This window comes from Orcinus orca, chromosome 8, assembly GCF_937001465.1.
Source record: "Orcinus orca chromosome 8, mOrcOrc1.1, whole genome shotgun sequence".
Taxonomy (NCBI): domain Eukaryota; kingdom Metazoa; phylum Chordata; class Mammalia; order Artiodactyla; family Delphinidae; genus Orcinus; species Orcinus orca.
In genome coordinates this window covers 45436113-45456996 of record NC_064566.1, presented here as the reverse complement: position 1 = coordinate 45456996, position 20884 = coordinate 45436113, and the positions used below count along the sequence as shown (strand labels likewise).

Sequence of the window (20884 nt, the reverse complement as noted above, 5' to 3'; positions counted from 1 at the left end):
TAGATACATATATATGTATCTATATACATATATATGTGGTGTATATACATATATATGACTATTCAGCAATAAAAAGTGAATTATTAATATATGTAACAAAGGTGAATCTCAAAATAAGTATAAGTATGCTGAGTGAAAGAATCTCGATAAAAAAGAGTACATTCTGTATGACTCCATTCACATAAAATTCTAGAACATGAAAACTAACCTTGTATCTACTTCATTGGGCTGCTGTGACAAATTACCACAAACTTGGTAGCTGAAAACAACAAATTTTATTCTGTAACAGTTCTGAAGGCCAGAAATCCAAAATCAAGGTGTTGGTAGGGTTGGTTCCTTCTATAAGCTCAGAGGAAGCAACTGTTCTGTTCCTCTTGCCTAGCTTCTGGTGGCTGCCAGCAGTACTCGACAGTCCCTGGCACATTGTAGATGAATCACTCCAATTTCTAACTCCATTACATCACCTTCTCCTTTCTATGTCCTCTCTTTTTCTTATAAGGACACTTGTCATTGGATTCAGGGCCCAACCTAAGCTAGGATGAGCTCATTTCCAGATCCTTAACCTAATTACATTTTCCAAATAAGGTCACATTCACAGGTTCCATGTGGACATATCTTTTGGGAGCCCACCATTCAACCCACTAATGCACAGCGACAGAAAGCAAATCAGTGGCTGTCTGGGGATGCGGAGCAATGAGAAAAAAGGATTACAAAGAGGCATGAAAAAAACTTCTGAGGTAATGGATATGTCCATTATCTTGCTTGTGGTAGTGGCTTCATGGATATATGCATATGTTAAAAGCTATTAAAGTGTACCTTCTGCAATAAGAACACCTTCATTACTGACATCTGAATCTCAAAATACAACCATCATATGGTACTGAACAAAGTAAACAATCACAAATTTGAAGTAAGATAAAGGGAAAAGGGTTAGGAAAGGATATGGAATTCAAAAAGAATAGCAGAACAAACTGAGCTGTAAATTATGAATGACAGAGGCTAAAGGAGTTCCACTACCTGAAAGGGAAGAAAGGTAAATCAGGCAGCTTAAAATCAGTACTCTGAACATTGCCTGCTATGTAGACCCTCAAGAAACACTTTTAAAGGCTAAATATATACATATATATAGAAGAAGAGTCAAGGTAACAGTGAATTAGTAATACATGAAAAGAATCAATGTATCAATGAAGTGTTCATTCAGAGTTCCCTGTGGTAACCATGGAACAAAAAGTGGGGAGCACAAAACTTCAAAGAAGGTTGCAAAAGCAAATGAGAATAGATAACTTTTTAAGGTGGCTGTTTGCACCAGTACAGGAAACCAGAGTTTCTAACAGTAACACTAAGTATAAATATGACCAAAAAAATTAATGTTTCCATCTTCATTCTCATTTGCCAAGAACAAAACTTTATATGTCAATGACTAAAGTGGGAGGAAGGGTTAAAATAGGGAGTAAAGGAGTAAAGAAGGAATTCTCAATGACTGGCCCCTTCCTAGACTGTTATAATACCTACAGTTTGGTGATGCACTGGAAAATCTGCTGAAACACAAAAATTCTTGCCATATTGTTCAGAAACCACTAAATTAGACACATATGCAAAATGCATTTTTCTATTCCACAGAAAATTCAAAGTTAAAAAAATATATAGAAAAACAAATAGCCATAGATTTATCTACAAATAAACTTTACTATGTTACTATGTGAAAAATATATCATATATTAAAGGATGAAAAAGTAATCCTTGAAAAATAACAAACATCCTCTTTAATGAGCAACACCCATTTGTTCTAGTATATCATGCTTAATTCACATGACTAGCAGCTTGGTTTGGCAATCTCACTGCATAAGCCAAATAATTCATAAAAGTTTGACAATATTATTTTTAGTTCACATGCTTCTTGGATTGAGCCCATAAATGCTTCTACTTTATGCTACTCTAGGGACTCCATTCAGACACAAATACATTTTTTTAGCCATTGTGAGGCTGAGGGAGGAACTGAGTACATATACCATTATATTCTAAACATATACAGCCCATTTAGGCAGAATTTAGAATACAACAATTTTTAAAAATAATAACTGTTGTTGCTTCTAAATGGAGTCAATGAAGCGTGACAGTATAGTTGAGACTATACAACATTATGTACAAGTACATTTCCGCTAATGGTAAGGGTCACCAATGATCATGACCTGATAAGTTTAAAATTTTAATTGTTCTTTCATAAAATAATGCTTGAGAATGGTGACACAAAATATCTTAAATATAAAGTGTTTACAAGTACCTTGATTATATTATGAAGCACAAAACATTTTTATTTTTAATGAGGGAGAAATAGATCTAAAATTAGAACTTAACACAAACATCTGAATCAATTGTTTCCCCTACTACTTCCAAACAAAATATTTCAAATTCCGTACAAGATTCTGCAAACCCATGAGTACAAACTCTAATCTTGACACTGAATTTGGATCATCTCCATGGAGGAAATCCATGAACCAGATGTGAATTTATTCTTCCAGATGTATTTTATATGTTTGAAAAATAAAACATTTCTTCACTGCCTTTATTTGAGGCCACTTAAAATTACACTAAAATCAGAGGCAGCAAAAGGGAAATCCTACAAATCTTTTTTGAGTCTTCTACTCTAAAGCACTCATTTATTGAATTATTACTAAATTAACCAAACTATATATACAGTTGCTACATTATCAACGAACATTAAAGTAAATGGTAACTGAGAATCAATTTAACATTTATAATCCACCATTTTTCTCAGTGTTCAGTAGCCATACTAATTATAACATAAATTGTTTTAAACAACTTTCTTTTGATATTATTAAATATTAGATATTACTGGAAAATAAAGAGAAAAATACACCTACAATTTTATTAAAATGTCATGACTTCAACATCTGAGAAAAAATTCTACACAGAAATAAATGAATCACAGCAAGACTTAATAAAATTAGTCATACACCTGATCTAATTGCATGGCCTCAAAGTTTTAAGTCATTTTATAATACCAATGACACAAGTTCAAAAATCGAGAAATATAATATCACAAAAACCAACCACCATCATATTAAGATCTCAACCAACTAGAAACAAACAAAAATGGTTCCTCTGGCACATACATTTCCTTTGCCCTCCACCACAGATCCTCTAAATACTTAACAGTTCCTATGTAAATTTAAAAAAGAAGACAAAGTTTAATCAGGAAAATGGGTGATCTTGCTGAAATGTTTAATTTTACCCAGGAAAAAGGATGTACGCACATGCTAATTAGTTATGACAGTTGTAAGTGGGTGTGACTTAAATATTTTATATGAAAACTGCCTAATGCACTAAGAAATAACAGCTGATCAAGCATCAGTGCACATCACAAAAATCTAAACATACACACAAGCACATTAAACTGACAATTTTTGTCCTTATGTTTTCAGTGATTTAATAAAATGTTAAAATTATGATATCCTACATAAAATGAATATTTTATATTTAGCAACCCATTTTAATTTTAATAATAATATAATTTTAGATGTGTTCATAGAAACACTTTATGAATATTCCAAGAATTTAAATTCTAAACTAAAAGAAGAAACTTTTCCAGGTAGGAAATACTATATAAATAATTTCTTTTTTACCTGAGGGATGGGGTTGATTTCCTACATGTATCAGAAATAAGTGTGAAGTAGTAGACAAGAACACATTTTATGAGCTTCAGTAAAACTGCGCAATAACTCAAATCAGAGGACCAATGTTTCTTTTCTAATTCTCTAAAGCACCAGAAACATCATTTTACACCCACACGTATTTATTTAATGTACAATTTTGATGTTGTGCCAATAACTCTTAGTTTCACTAACAATTCCTCTCTGGAAGTAAGTAATTGTGGTTGGATTTTAAATACAAATAAATTAAGAACAAAAATTTAACTTAAGTGCTCTTAAGAAAACAGATGTTTTCATTATTAAAAAAAAAACCTATCAAGCACAAAAACTCCTCTTCATTTAAGAAGAAACCTGTTATGTTTTACTTAAACTTCATACTTGAATTTGAACATAAAAGTTCCTATGAATTGCAGAAAGATGAAAAATCTCTGATTTCAAGGAATAAAATATGAATGACACTAGCCATGAGCTAAAATGTCACATTCCATACATGATAAGATTGAACGCTTGGTTTCTAAAATATAGCTGACTTTTCCTTTATTTAAATTCATGAAAGGAAAACAAAAAACCTGATAATAAATCTGACACTTATAATCAGATAAGGATAACTGCTATCTTGATGAGTTGATTAGCAAACACATTTTCAGAGAAAGTAAAATTTGTAGGATGCAAGAAACAGAACACACAGGCAAAAAGAAGAAACAGAAAAGGTAAGATGAGGGAAAGCAAAATCATTTAAATCTGACATAGGTCTTTAAACAATAAAGTACATAAAAGAAAAAGAATATGAGAGAATGTTCCTATTAAGACAAAAACTTAGTATATTGAAAACAGGATGAAGTATAAATAGGAAAAAATGCATTAAAACTGTGTATTTATGATGGAGAAAAGAAAAGGAGTTTTCTTTATCTTTTTAAAGCATCAAAGAACTGTCGTATCTGAGAGAGATCATTCTCTAATAATAATATACATGCTTAAAATAATATGCTTTTTTGGGTGGCATTTCCCCCCCTCCCTCAGCTTTACTGAGGTATAATTAACACACGGAATTATAAGATACTTGAAGTGTACAACCTGATGATTTGATACACGTATATATCATGAAAGGATTCCCCCACGCATTGAGTTAATTAACACATCTAAAATGGCATACTTTGGGCTTCCCTGGTGTAGCAGTGGTTAAGAATCTGCCTGCCAATGCAGGGGACATGGGTTCGAGCCCTGGTCCAAGAAGATCCCACATGCCATGGAGAAACTAAGCCTGTGCGCCACAACTACTGAGCCTGCGTGCCATAACTACTGAAGCCCGCACACCTAGAGCCCGTGCTCTGCAACAAGAGAAGCCATTGCAGTGAGAAGTCTGCACACTGCAACGAAGAGTAGCCCCCGCTCGCCGCAACTAGAGAAAGCCCGCGCACAGCAACGAAGACCCAACACAGCCAAAAATAAGTAATAAAATTTAAAAATAAAAAAATTAAAAATAAAATGGTACACTTTTAAAATCTTATGTATTTTATTAAAGCCTCAAAAAATAAATATTTGCACACAATAAAACATAAAATATCAAAATATACACAAACTTGTTTCATCTAATATTTCTCTATAAGAATTATGATAGGTCAAATGAGGAAAAAGAATATGACTATTAAATATTTCTAACTATGTTTAAAACATTAATTAAAATATTGCTATATTTTTCAGTCAAATATTAATATTTACTGAGAGCCTACCATATGACAAGTATTCCACTAAATGCTAAAGATGCAGTTGGCAAATAAGTAAGGCATGACCCTTGCCCTCATAAGATTATTTTCCAGTAGGGCAGCAAAACTTAAGTTAGAGATAAGTGCTAAAAGGGAAAATCACTCAATTTTTCACTTTCTGGAACATTTCATATAAGACAGAGGTAACTTACTAATAGAAATTTTGGTAAAATTCACAAGTAAAATAACTGAGAATAATGCTTCTTACATACAGTTTGTTTGTTTTTTTTAAAGAAGATGTTGGGGGTAGGAGTTTAGTAATTTGTTTATTTATTTTTGCTGTGTTGGGTCTTCGTTTCTGTGCGAGGGCTTTCTCTAGTTGTGGCAAGCGGGGGCCACTCTTCATCGCGGTGCGTGGCCCTCTGACTATCGCGGTCTCTCTTGTTGCGGAGCACAGGCTCCAGACACACAGGCTCAGTAGTTGTGGCTCACGGGCCTAGTTGCTCTGCAGCATGTGGGATCCTCCCAGACCAGGACTCGAACCCGTTTCCCCTGCATTAGTAGGCAGATTCTCAACCACTGTGTCACCAGGGAAGCCCTTACATACAGTTTTTAAAAACTGAATCCATTTCTTTAACGGTTAGAGTTCTCTTAGATTTTCTATTTCCTTTAGTCAACTTTGGTAATGTATATTTTTTTCTAGAAAACTAGAAATTCTAAATCTTATTCAAAATTTTCATTTTTACAATGAGCCTCTTCAAAGTTGCTATTATAATTTTTTAAAAATCTCAACATGAGCCCTTTATATTTCTAATACTGTTTGTGTGTACTACTTCTACCATTTCTTGACCAATGTTATCAGGGGAATTTGCCCAAGTTAAAATACTGGCTCCATCATTTATAAGTTGTGTGGACTTGAGTGAGCTTTTAACTTCTCTGGGCTTTCCTCAGTTTTTAAATAGGAGTAAGAATAGTACTTTTCCCAAAGATTATTGAAGCAATTAAATAATACACGTAAAGCACTTAGAACATGCTTGGCAAATAATAAGTGCTCAATAAACAGTACATATTATTATTAAGTGTGGATTTATTTTTATGCATCTTGTTTGGAACACAGTATGTTTCTTCAATCTAAAATCTCATGATTTTCCTTAATCTTTGAAAACTTACAGCCTTTATCCTCCTTTCAGATATTGTCTCTTACTCATTCATTCTATTTTCTGGTTCTGAAACTTCTATTAGACATAAGTTGGACCCTGTAATTCTGCCTTCCATGTTCTTAAAATTTTATATATATATTTTTTCTCTTTATCTGTGCTGTTTTTTGGGTTGTATCCTCAAAATCCCTCTTCAAATTAACTAATTCTCTCTTCAAATGATTATACAATACTATAGTAAGAAATATTGTGGCACATAGAAAGAATGCAAAAATTTGGTGAATGAAAATCACTGACATTTTAATTTCAATTACTGTATTTTTGCATTTCTAAGCATTGTTTGGTCTCTTTCAAATCTCCCTGTTCTTCATATTACACAAGTTTTCCAGTATGGCTCCTATTCCTTCTTTTAATTTCCAATCATTTTAAACAAACTTGGTTTTAAAAAAGTTTTTAGACTGAAGTATAGTTGACTTACAATATTATATTGGTTTCAGGTGTACAGCATAATGATTCAGTATTTTTACAGATTATGCTCCATTAAAAGTTATTACAAAATAATGGCTATAATTCCCTGTGCTATACAATATATCCTTGTTGCTTATCTATTTTATACATAGTAGTTTGTATCTCTTAATCCCATACTCCCAATTTGCCCCTCCCCCTTTTCCTCTCACCTTTGGTAACTACTAGCTTGGTTTCTGTATCTGTGAGTCTCAAACTTGTTTTACAGTCTCTTTAAGGTTTTTCTATTATCTCCAGCTCTTGTTGTATTTATTCACTTGCCTATTGTGTCTACTCATTCTCCACATGGTAGTTTCCTCCTATGGTTTACAATGTGTACAACCTTCAGCAGAGGATGCTTTATACTATGGGATCTATGTATGCCCTAAAGGACATACATGTTCATTTGCTTTTGCCAGGCGCCAAGGAATTTCACTGGTCCCTGACCAAGGAAATAAGTTCGTCTGTATAGAGTTCGTATGAACCTTTTTGTTTATTTTATATTATTATTTTAATTATGATATGGATTACTTCACCATTGTTACTGGAATTCCTGGCTGCAGTGAGCAAATAAATGTGACACTCTTTCAGATGTTTTCTCTTAAATAATAATACATTCAATTAATCCCAGAAATGTATACTCCTATCCCAAGTACTGGCAATTCTAATCTATTCTATAAATCATCTTTTTAATAAAGAACTACAATATATTGCTGTATATTTTCAGAAGTAATTGTAATAATAATGATAATAAATACATTTGGGTAATATGTTAAGAGTTTATATAATCCCTTAAGTAAATTTAAAATACAGCATCTTTCCTTTGTTCCTCACAACCACCCTGGGAAGATGACAGGGCCAGAAATACTACCCTCATTTTAGACATAAAGATCTGAGGTCCAAAGCTGTTGGCTCGTGTGCACACACAGAAATACACTACAGTCTCACTTACTATTCATTAGTAGTATACATATCTGATTTTCTGTTTCTGGTAAGTATTCTTTTTCTTTCCTGTTAATTCCGGATATCAAATCCTACAACACTCCCCACCTATTTTATTACTTCAATTATTAGTATAAAATACTGAGACTCCAAATCTACCAGACACATAATATTGCTATAAGCATTATAAAAACATCATGTTATCTCCGTTCTAAGACATACCTTTCACACTTCAATGTGTCTACAATCAGGATGGATCTCCCAACTAACATCAAAAGAAACCTGCTGGTGATTATGCAGAGAAGTAAGTTATGAAACCACTACAAACACAGCTGTGCTCATAAAATATCTGTTCATCTGACTTTTACCTTGGTTGAAGTATCTGCATTTGTAGCACCAAATGTGATTGAATTTTAATTCAAATTGAATCCCTAAGTGTCTGCTAAATTTTTTTAAAAAGATTATACCGTGATGCTGCTCTGAAACAGAAAGTAAGAATACATAAATAAAGTTGACTGTCACATACCAGGTAAGATAATTAAATACAGTGGAAAAATGTGAACTCTTTAAGAATTGCTGATTTCCAATGCCAGGACAGAATTTATACATCAGGGAAAACTCAGATGTTCTCTTCCAAACATTCCAATGAAGCACTGATAGATTAATTTTCTAAAACACTTCTTTTGTCACGTTATTCTCCTGTTCAAGAATCTGTAATAGCTTCTTATTACCACCTAATTCAAATACACACTTTACACCACTTTCAAGGCCATCCATTATCTGGCTTCATAAATTTATGCAATTTTAATTTCCATTTTTCCCCACTTCTACCTCCCTGTGTCTCTGCTTCAGTCAGGTCATTCTGTTAAAGGAAGTCCCCATCTTTCCTACAATCCTACCTTTATCTGTTCACTTCCTCCCATCACCTTCTTCCTAACGAATAAAATCCTACCCTACCCTCCAAAGCAATTAAAGTCTTAACCTACTTAATTTTCAGTTCCTGCTGTAGCTAGAGACACTATTATATAAATTATCAATAATACTTACCTATTTGTTTCTTAACTATTGCTTTGTCCTAACTTAGACCTTAAGAAGCCTTGGAAATATGAAAACTATCATCAGGCCTTTTTCTTATACACTAGATGAGAAAAATTCTATTAGAAAAAAAAGGACGACTTAAAAGATAGAAAACTAAATCTCAGAGAAATTAAATGAAATGCCCAGATCAAAGAGCTAAATATAAACAGTTCAACCTAGACGAAAGCCCATTTTAGTGATCTTTACCTTCAACATAGTATTGGCACATGAGGTATGGAGCAAAACAGAAGGTATGTTTCAAACCCTGGTCCTATTTTGCTTTTTAGCTTAATATAAAAAATAAAATCACAAACAGGGCCATTATATACTTCTGTTCCTTGCGTGTTAACCCACTGATATTCGTCTTTCCCAATTAGACTGAAAGTTTATGAATTTTGAATTAAAGTTCCAATACAAATTAGATGCGGTTACTGGGAGGGGAGGAGACAGAATTAGTTACGGACTTGCTTAGAGTCACAAAGTTGTATTTAACCTTGGTAAAGCAGTCTTAAGAGTCTCTCTTGGGTGCTATTTACACATTTTTTTTTTTGATTACAATCATGCAATATGATTCCATTTGGGATTTCGAGTAAAGTTGGAATGCTGTATTCCCTAAGGAACGAACAGCGTTTAGTTAAAAAAAAAAAAAAGGAATGTGATACTTCTGGTCAAAAGTTCTCTTTCTGGAATTCATGATAAATGAAAAGAATTTTGGCCGTTGCTATGTCGTTCTGCATCCCACAAGCAACGTGCAATTCCTCATGTCACTACAACCTGGTTATTCACTGAAACAACTGATCTTATTATAAAACAAGTTAAAGAAACAAACAAAGCCTCCTTCAGTTCCTGCCCTGATTCATTATTAGAATTCAGCTTTCCTTTCACCTCACCCACAATCCCAGATATTGAATGCCAAATGTCTGTTTCACTGAAAGACAGGACATTAGACAATTTAAACATCAGCAAAATTGAATTCAGCTATCCTTAGTCACTGACTGACGACTCTATTCCTATTTGCACATTTTTAAAGTACTACTATGTCCTTCCCGGAAGTTCTTTTTGCATTCCAGATTACGACAGGGACTGTAGTACAACAAAGGAAAAATGCAAAAAGTCAAGTGTCAGGATAAGAGTTAGAAGCATACACACATATGTAAGTAAGCCTGGGTCAAATTCCTATTCAATGAGATATTAATCTTTAATAAAAAATTTAAATAAACTTTTGAATACTTAATTTAGCATAAAGCAACTTAATACTGCCTTAGTATCAAATTCAAAATGTGATCAGAAAGTGTACACTATAACGTAAGGGGAAAGTATTTACAAAGCATTTTTAAGATTCTGTAATAAATAATATTTGATTGTAGCATACATCCTGTTTTTCTAATGTCATGTGATAATTGGATATAGGAAATGTTACCATCAAATTTTCATTTCCCATTTTAGAACAGAAACTAAATATATTTCCTCTCCCCCCCTACCAAAAATCAGAGGTGATATGATTGAGGTACTCAAAATTTATCTCTAAAATTTACCTAGATGAGTTTCAAAAAACAAACAACTTATTAAGAACACTAGAAATCACATGTAAACAGCTGTACACATTCTATATCTAAACTGAACAGAGTTCATTTAACAAATGACAATTGTCTTTACTTCTACTGCTGATTACCTGCTGGGAGCACAAAAGAAAAACAACAACAACAAAAAAAACACACCTTCCTCTGTTAAAATCACATTTACAGGAAAAAGGCTACTAAAAAAAGAACAGTCTGCTATTTCAAGTTAATATCCTGCCAGTAGATATTCTGCAACGCTCAGGACGAAAACTGTTTTCAAATAAACAGTTTTATATTAGCATTTATTTAAGACAGAAATCCCAGACTCAGAAAATTAAAATGATATTTGTATTATTAATATATTTCAGTGAAGAAGTCTGCCACCTTCAACTGAGACTGATTTGCACCATACTTTCTAAAACCCTATAATGATGAAAATTGTCTCAGTACTCCCTTACCCCTTGCCTTTGCATCAAATATATTCACCATTTATGATTCTCATGGGTAAATACTAGTATCAATAACAAACTAGAAACAAATTTTATTTTGAAAAATCCAGAAAGTGACAATATGGAAATATGTACAGATAAAAATGTTGGAAGTATAAAACAACAGCAAGCATAATTCTAGTTGAACAGCATTTAATCTTTCAAATAAGGGAAAGTTTAGGTTAAATAAATGTTATTTAACTATATGTATACCACTACAAAGTTAAAAGTAGATTTAAAAATTCTGGGACTTCCCTGGTGGTCCAGTGGCTAAGACTCCACACTCCCAATGCAGGGGGCCTGGGTTTGATCCCTGGTCTGGGAATGAGATCCCACATGCCGCAAGAGTTCGCATGCCGCAGCTAAAGATCCCGCATGCGACAACGAAGGTCCCACATGACACAACTAAGACCTGGCACAGCCAAATAAATAAATAAATATATTTTAAAAAAATTCTTAGCATGAAGGCATTGGCAAAAATCATTCATAGGAGAACTTGATACTTTTGTTTTTACAAATTTCTTCAATTTACTATTAAAAGGGTTCTCTGATTTCAACTCCTTATGGCTGAATTAATAAATGATTGTTTAGTAAGTTAGAATTTAACAGTAGGTAAACCAAAGAATATTTAATTTCCAAGAAAGAAATTATTTACAAGATCTCCTGATATCATCTACTTTGCAGTTTATCCTACAATTCCTTTTTTTAAACATGTTTTTGGTTTGTTTCAATGGTTTCCAAACCTGACTATGCTGTGGAATCACCTGGAAGGCTTTTAAAATTTTTCAATGCCAGGACCCCAACCAAAATCATATAAATCAGAATTATCTTGGCACGCAGGCCTCAGTATAAGTTATTTTTAAAATTTTTTAATCGTGGTAAAAACACATAACATACAAGTTGCCATCTTAGCTATTTTTAACAGTACAATTCAATAGTGTTAACTATATTCACATTGTTACGCAACAGATCTCTAGAACTTTATCCATGACTGAAACTCTATTGAACATCTCACTATTTCCCTTCCCCCCGTCGAACCCCCAATGGTGTCCTGGCAAACACCATTTTCCTTTCTGTTTCTAAGAGTTTTGACTACTTTGGAGACCTCATATAAGTACAAGCATACAATGAACCTCAAGGTTCATTCATGTTGTACCATGTGACAGAACTTCCTTTTATTAAGGCCAATATTCCACTGTATGTATATACCACGTTTTCTTTATTCATCAGTCAGTGGACACTTGGGTAGCTTACACATTTTAGCTATTGTGACTAATGCTGCTGTGAACATGGAATTGACATCCAGAAGAGAAAATAATCAAGCACAGAGAGGTAATGGTTGAAATACACTTTAAAAATAGTCAAAACCTTCAGGCAAAACGGGTTTGCTTCTTCCATCCTGCTCAGCCTTCTTCCTTCCTTGAACCTCCCCAGTCTCTCCATTTTCATTCATTCATTTATTTATTCATTCATTCATTTATTCATTCATTCATTCACTTATTTATTCATTTATGGCTGCGTTGGGTCTTTGTTGCTGCGTGCGGGCTTTCTCCAGTTGTGGTGAGCGGGGGCTACTCTTCGTTGTGGTGCGCAGGCTTCTCATTGCGACGGCTTCTCTTGCTGTGAAGCGCAGGCTCTAGGCACACGGGCTTCAGCAGTTGTGGCTCGTGGGCTCAGTAGTTGAGGTTTGCAGGCTCTAGAGCGCAGGTTCAGTAGTTGTGGTGCACGGGCTCAGCTGCTCCGCGGCATGTGGGATCTTCCCGAACCAGGGCTTGAACCTGTGTCCCCTGCATTGGCAGACAGACTCTTAACCACTGCACCACCAGGGAAGCCCTTTTCCATTTTCTATACAGTATTCTCTTTCAATTCAATTCTGTTCTTAAGAAAGGATTTAATATGAATTTAGGAATGTTTATGATTTCTCCCCAGGCCATTTACAGATAAAGCCTTAACATCCTTTAGATAAGAAACAATTTTTTTTCACTTGGTAAGAAGGAGAAACTTTAAGCAACTACAAGGCAAAGGTACTCAAGAGCTGGTACCGTCACAGACAATTTTCAAGATGATTGGCTCATAGTTGGCCATTTATTTCACCTAAGGCTGACTATTTTAGAAACAAAACAACTAACACTGATATAAGAATATTCTTTGGTACCCACCAAGCATTCACTTGGAGACCTGTAGAATAAACTGTATATCTCTTATATATTTTAGAGTTTAGAGCTAGAACTCAAAGCAGGTCCTCAAAATCTGCTTCTTACTTGAATCATGAGAAATTTCCAACATCATCACTTGTTCATTACCCTCAATTATGCAGACTACAACCAAGACCCTAAAAACAGGCCAAATAAGCAAACAGGGAGTAAAAGATATCAAAAAATTCTTTGTTAAAAGGCATTTGAGGGACTTACCTGGTGGTCCAGTGGGTAAGACTTCGCCTTCTAATGCAGGGGGTGTGGGTTCGATCCCTAGTCAGGGAGCTAAGATCACACATGCCTCGTGGTCAAAAACCCAAAACATAAAACAGGAGCACTAGTGTAACAATTTCAATGAAAGACTTTAAAAAAAAAATGGTCCACATTAAAAAAAAAAACCTAAAAACAATTTTAAAACAAAGGTCTTTGATTTCCTCATATGAGAATCCTTTGGCTCTCACTTGAGTTATCAGAAACCATCAGTTTACACACAATTTTAGCAAATTTAATGAAATGATTTTCTAATATATAACAAATGTAAATATTCTAGGGTTGAAGATGAAGACATGGAAGTATGAACAGCACAATCGTCTAGGTTGGCCCTTCTACCTACACCCTGCATATTACTTGAAATATCGCTTATTACAGTATATTATGAGAACTGATACTCTTATTGAGTAGCTTTGCTCATCAAGCAAAGATTAAGTTACATTAGTATGAGAACTTAGAAAAGTGCATAGCTTACAAGGCACATACCTGTGCAGCTGCAGCACACACATACACACACCTTATCTACACCTTTCTCCTGCTTTCTTCCAGCAGCTACCCAATTTTGCCTCTTTCATGAATCACCACTTAAGTAGCTCATTACTTTGGCTTTACCTCTCCCTGCCTAGTTTCACCATTCCAACCACCTGACTCAACTGAAGGAAACCCTCCCTCCATTGTCCCTACTGAAAGCAAAGGATGCTTCAGGATTAGAGTATCACAAGATACTACAAAACTGAATCTAAGAATGTTCAGCTTTGAAAGAGAAAGGCAGAAAGGAAGATTACTGAGGAAAAGAAATGGGAGTAAGAAATGAGACATGAGGCCTACCTCACAAACACAATTTACTGAGTAAAAATATTCATTCTTCCTCTTAATAGTTTATTTATGACAGATACTTTGGGGATAACATACTATTAATATTTGTTCTACTTTCTTCCTCTTTAATATCAGTAGAAAAAACTGAAGATTTATCCCTATTATCTGGGTAGTTTTGTAAAACACTACAATGATCCAATACTTTGCTTAGGCTTTTTGCACCTATTATTTGTTCTTTTTTCCTGTCTTCATTAGGTTTTCTGTACTACTGCTCAAACTGATGCTGCTTTCATATAATTCACTGAGATGCTTTCTTTATTTTCAACATTCTAGAATTGTTCTAACAATTTAAGAATTATCAGTTGCTTGTTAATGAGCTACACTTGAAAGGGCAGTAGGCCAATAAAACCATATGGGCATGCTCCCTTTCTTATGACAAATTTTTAACAACTCTTTTTTAACTATTTAAATAAGTTTTTTACCTTAGAATAATTTTAGACTTACAAAAAAGCTATAAATATAATAGAAGTCCTGTATACTCTTTATCACTTTCCTCTAAACATCTTATACAGCCATGGTACATTTGTCCAAATTAAGAAATTATCATCAGTAAAATACTATTAACTAAGCTACAGACTCTATCCAGATTCTTACTTGTCCACCAATGTCCTTTTTCTATTTCAGGATACCAAAATGCTTTTAGTGTCATGAGTCCTTAGTCTCCTATGATCCATGACAGTTAAACTTTGCTTTTCTTCCTTTCTTCTTTTTCTTCATATAACTTGACAGTTTTTAAAAGTGCTGGTTGGAAATATGGTAGAATGTCCTGCAACTTGGGATTGTCTAATGTGTTCTCATGTCCATCCTGCTGTTATGGGTTTGAGGAAGAATGTCACAGAAGTAAAGGCCTTTCTCATTGCATTACTATCAAGTGGTACACTCTATCAACACGACTTATGACTGCTGATGTCAACACTGATGACCTGGATAGTACCAGTTTTTTTCTATTCATCCATTGTTATCAATCTGTTCAGGTTTTCTACTACCTCTTGAGTTTCATTCTGATAATTTACATTTTGTTTAAAAAAATAATCTGCCTCATTGAGATTTTAAAAACTGTATATGTTTAAACTGCACAAAATATTTTATTCTTTATTATTAATATCCTCTAAATCTGCAGATATATTGCCTATCTCAATCCTGAGGCAGTATATTACTGTTTTCTTTCTTCTTTTCTTAGATTTTTTTTTTAGATTGGACTATTTTGCACACCTTCTGTTTTGAGTTTTATTATCAATTATATTTTTGGTTTTCTAATTTACTATCACCTTTTAACTCCATTATTTATCAAAGAAGCAGTATTTAGATCTTGACAGATGGCCAGGGCATTGACAGATTAAAAAGTGATGGGACTTATATGTGGAATCTAAAATATAACATAAATGAACTTATTTATGAAACAGAAACACACAAACATAGAGTACAGACTTGTGGTTGCAAAGGGAGAGAAGGAGTGGAGGAGGGATGGATTGGGAGTTTGGGGTTAGCAGATGCAAACTATTATATAGAGAATGGATAAACAACAAGGTACTACTGTATAGCACAGGGAACTATATTCAATATCCTGTAATAAAACATAATGGGAAAGAATATGAATAACTGAATCACTTTGCTGTACACCATAAACTAACACAACATTGTAAATCAACTATACTTCAATAAAAAATAAATTTTTTTAAAAAGTGGGGCTTCCCTGGTGGCGCAGTTGTTGAGAGTCCGCCTGCCGATGCAGGGGACACGGGTTCGTGCCCCGGTCCGGGAAGACCCCACATGCCACGGAGCGGCTGGGCCCGTGAGCCATGGCTGCTGGAGCCTGCGTGTCCGGAGCCTGTGCTCCTCAACGGGAGAGGCCACAACAGTGAGAGACCCGCATACCGCAAAAAAAAAAAAGAAAAGTGATTGGAAGGCAAACTGAACAAAGCAGACAACCAAAGAAACAGAGGATTGGAAAAAAAATGGAGCATATAATCTGACCTAGCTATAATACATAAAACATGCAGGATGAGAAAGTAAGAATAGATGTAAGCAATATTAAACAGGTTCAAATAAAATATTATATTCAATAAATAGATCTCCTCAAAAACTTAAACATAAAATTTCCATATGATCCAGAAATCCCATCTCTGGATATACTTCCATAGAATTGAAAAGCAAGAACTTAGAGGTATTTGCACACACATGCTCATTGCAGCATTATTCACTATAGCCAAAAAGTGAAAACAATCCAAGTGTCCACCGATGGATGAATGGCTAAACAAAATGTAGTATATACATAAAATGGGGGTATTATTTATCCTTAGAAAGGAACTAAACTCTGATACTTGCTATATTGTGGATAAATCTTGAAGTGATTATGCTAAGTAAAATAAGCAAAACATAAAACAACAAATATTATATGATTCCCCAGATATGAGATGCCTAATATAGGCAAATTCACAGAGACAGAAAGGAGAACAGAGGTTACCAGAGACTGAAGGGAAAGGGGAACAGATAGTTGTTATTAATGAGTACAGAGTTTCAGTATGGGATGAATAAAAAAGTTTTGGAAATGGATAGTGGTGACTTTCGCTACAACATACATACATAACATACAGCAGTGTTTATTATTCATGTTGTACATTATATCCCTAGTACTTATTTATCTCATAACTAGAAGTCTGTACCTTTTGACCACTTTCGTCCAATTCCCCCTTCCCCACCCCTAGACCCCACCTGTGGTAACCACAAATCTGATCTCTTTCTTGTTCTTTGTTTGTTTTTTGAAGTATAAATGACCTACAACATTATGTTATTTTCTGGTGCGCAACATAGTGATTCAATATTCTTATATATTACAAAATGATCACCACAGTCACTTACCATCTGCCACCATACAAAGATATTAGATAATTACTTACTATAATCTCCATGTTGTCCATTTCATTCATATGACTAATTTATTCTGTAACTGGAAGTATGTACCTCTTAATCTCCCTCACCTATTTTTACTCATCCCTTTACCACCCTCCCTGCTATCAACCACCTGTTTGTTCTCTGTATCTACGACACTATTTATGTTTTATGTTTGCTCATTTGTTTTGTTTTTTAGATTCCACATATAAGTGAAATCATACAGTATTTGTCTTTATCTGATTTATTTCACTTAGCATAATACCCTCTAGGTCCATTCATGTTGTAATGAGTGGCAAGATTTCATTTTTCTTATGGTTGAGTAATATATATTAATCACATCTTCTTTACCCATTCATCTATCGACGAATGCTTAGGTTGCTTCCATATCTTGACTATTGTAATGCTGCAATGAACACAGGGGTGCATATATCATTTTGGATTAGCATTTCTGTTTTCTTTGGAAAAATACCCAGAAGTGGGATTGCTAGATCAAACAGTAGTCCTATTTTTTATTTTTTGAGGAACCTTCATACTGTTTTCCACAGTGCACAAAGAGTTCCCTTTTCTCCACATCCTCACCAACATTTGTTATTTATTGTCTTTTTGACAAGAGCCATCTTGACAGGTGTGAGGTGATGGCTCATTGTGGTTTTGATTTACATTACCCTGATCATTACTAACGTTCAGCATCCTTTCATATGTCTGCCATCTGAATTTTCGGAAAATGTTTATTCAGACCTTCTGCCCTTTTTAAAATAAGATTTTTTTTTTGATGTTGAGCTGTATGAGTTCTTTGTATATTTTGGATGTTAACCCCTTTTCAGATATATCATTTGCAAAGATCTTCTCCCACTTAGTAGGCAGCCTTTTCACTTTGTTGACAGCTTCCGTTGCTGTGCAAAAGCTTTTTAGCTTCATATAGTTCCATTTGTTTATTTTTGCTTTTGTTTCCCTTGCCTGAGGAGACAGATCTAAAACATACTACTAAGACCAAAGTCAAAGAGCATACTACACAGAGCATACTACATAGTATGCTACATAAAATTTCTTCTAGAAATTTTATTGTCTTACAGGTCTTACATACAAGTCTTTAATCCATTTTGAGTTTATTTTTGTATATGGTGTGGGAAAGTACTCTAGTTTGATTCTTTTGCATGTAGTTGTCCAGTTATACCAGCACCATTTATTAAAGAGGCTGTATTTTCCTCATTGTATATTCCTGACTCCTCTGTCATAGATTAATTGACCATATAAGTGTGGGTTCACTTCTGGGTTCTCTATTCTGTTCCATTGATCTATGTGTCTGTTTTTGTGCCAGTATTATACTGTTTTGGTTACTGTAGCTTTGTAGTATAGCTTGAAATCATGGAGCATGATACCTCCAGCTCTGTTCTTCTTTCTCAAGATTGCTTTGGCTATTCAGGGTCTTTGTATTTCCAAACAAATTTTAGAATTATTTGTTCTAGTTCTGTGAAAATCCCATTGGTATTCTGATAGAGACTGCATTAAATCTGTAGACTGCCTTTGGCAGTATGGTCATCATAACAATGTTAATTCTTCCAATCCACAAGCACAATATATCTTTTCATTTCTTTGTCTCATCTTCAATTTCTTTCATCAATGTCTTACAGTTTTCCAAGTACAGGTCTTTTACCTCCTTAGATTTATACCTAGTTATTTTATTATTTTTGATGTGAGTATAAATGGCATTGTTTTCTTAATTTCTCTTTCTGATAATTCAGTTAGTGTATACAAACACAACAGATTTCCTTATATTAATTTTGTATCCTGCAACTTTACTGAATTCATTTATTAGTTCTAATAGATTTTGGTGGCATCTTTAGGATTTTCTATATATAGTATCATGTCATCTGCAAACAGTGACAGTTTTACTCCTTCCTTTCCAATTTGGATGCCTTTTATTTCTTTTTCTTGTCTGAATGCTATAATTAGGACTTCCAATATTATATTGCATAAAAGTGGCAAGAGTGGACATCCTTGTCTTCTTGATTTTAAAGGAAATGCTTTCAGCTTTTCACTGTTGAGTATGATGCTGCCTATAGGCTTCTCAGACATGGCCTTTATTATGTTGAGATACACTCCCTCCATACCCACTTTGTTGAGAGTTTTTACCATAAATTTATGTTGAATTTTGTCAAAAGCCTTTTCTGTATCAACTGAGATGATCTATGATTTTTATTCTGTGATATGTTAATGTGGTGTATCAAAATATGCAGATGTGGAACCCTTCTCGCATCTCTGGGATAGATCCTAATTGATCATGGTATATGATCCTTTTAAGGTATTGAAGAACTCAGTTTGCTAATATTCTGTTGAGGATTTTTGCATCTCTGTTCATCAGGGACATTGGCCCGTAATTTTCTTTTTTGTGGTGTCTTTTTTTAGTTTTGGTATCAGGGTGATGCTGGTCTCATAGAATAAGTTCGAAAGCATTTCTTCCTCTTCAATTTTTGTGGAACAGTTTGAGAATAGTAAGTGTTAACTCTTTAAATGTTTGGTAGAATTCACCTGTGAAGCTATCTGGTCCTGGACTTTTGCCTGTTGGCAGTTATTGATTACTGATTCAATTTCATTACTAGTAATCAGTCTACTCATATTTCATAGTTCTTCCTGATTCAATCTTGGGAGATTGTGTGTCTAGGAATTTATCCATTTCTTCTAGGTTGTCCATTTTATTGGCATATAATTGTCTGTAGTAATCTCTAATGATCCTTTGTATTTCTGTGGTGCTGGTTGTAACTTCGTTTTCATTACTGATTTTATTTATTTGGGCCCTCTCTATCTTTTTCCAGATAAGTCTGGCTAAAAGTTTACCAATTTTGTGTACCTTTTCAAAGAACCAGCTCTTAGTTTCACTTCTCATTTCTATTGTCTTTTAGTCTCTATTTCATTTATTTCTGCTGATCTTTATTTTTGATCTAATCTAATCTACTGTTGATTCCTTCTAGTGTATTTTTAATTTCAGTTACTGTATTCTTCAGCTCAGATTTATATTTTTTAACTTTTTGTTAAAACTCTCACTGTGTTCATCCATTCTCCCCAGTTTGTTGAGCATCTTTATGATCATTATCTAGAACTCTTTATCAAGTAGATTGCCTATCCCCACTTTGTTTAGTTTTACTTCTGGGGTTTTATCTAGTTCCTTCATTTGTCACATAATCCTCTGTCACCTCATTTTGCCTAATTCTCTGTGCTTATTTGCACATATTAAGTAGGTTGGTTATATTTCCTGATCTTCAAGAAGTGGTCTTATGCAGGAAACATTCTATGGGACTCAGCAACACACTCCCCTCTGGTCAACAAAGGTATGTGACCTAGGGGTGCCCCATATGTAGGCTGAGTGGGCCCTTCTGTTGTGCTGGGGCCAACTACTGTGGGTGTACTGGTAGGTGGGGCTGGCTCCTGGGCAGTTGGCTGCAGACCCTGCCTCATGTGGAGGCTGCCAGCTGCTGGTGGGTGGGGCTGGGTCCTGGCATGGCTGGCTGCAGGGCCTGGGGCTGGTGCCAAACTGCTGGTGGGGAGGGCCAGA

The 20884-nt window shown here is 34.5% G+C and overlaps 1 protein-coding gene across 7 annotated transcripts in view; it reads right to left on the bottom strand.

Moving 5' to 3' along the window:
- Positions 1 to 20884, bottom strand: part of SBF2 (SET binding factor 2) — a 457341-nt gene that overhangs the window by 309265 nt on the left and 127192 nt on the right. The gene's annotated exons all lie outside the window — the stretch shown is intronic.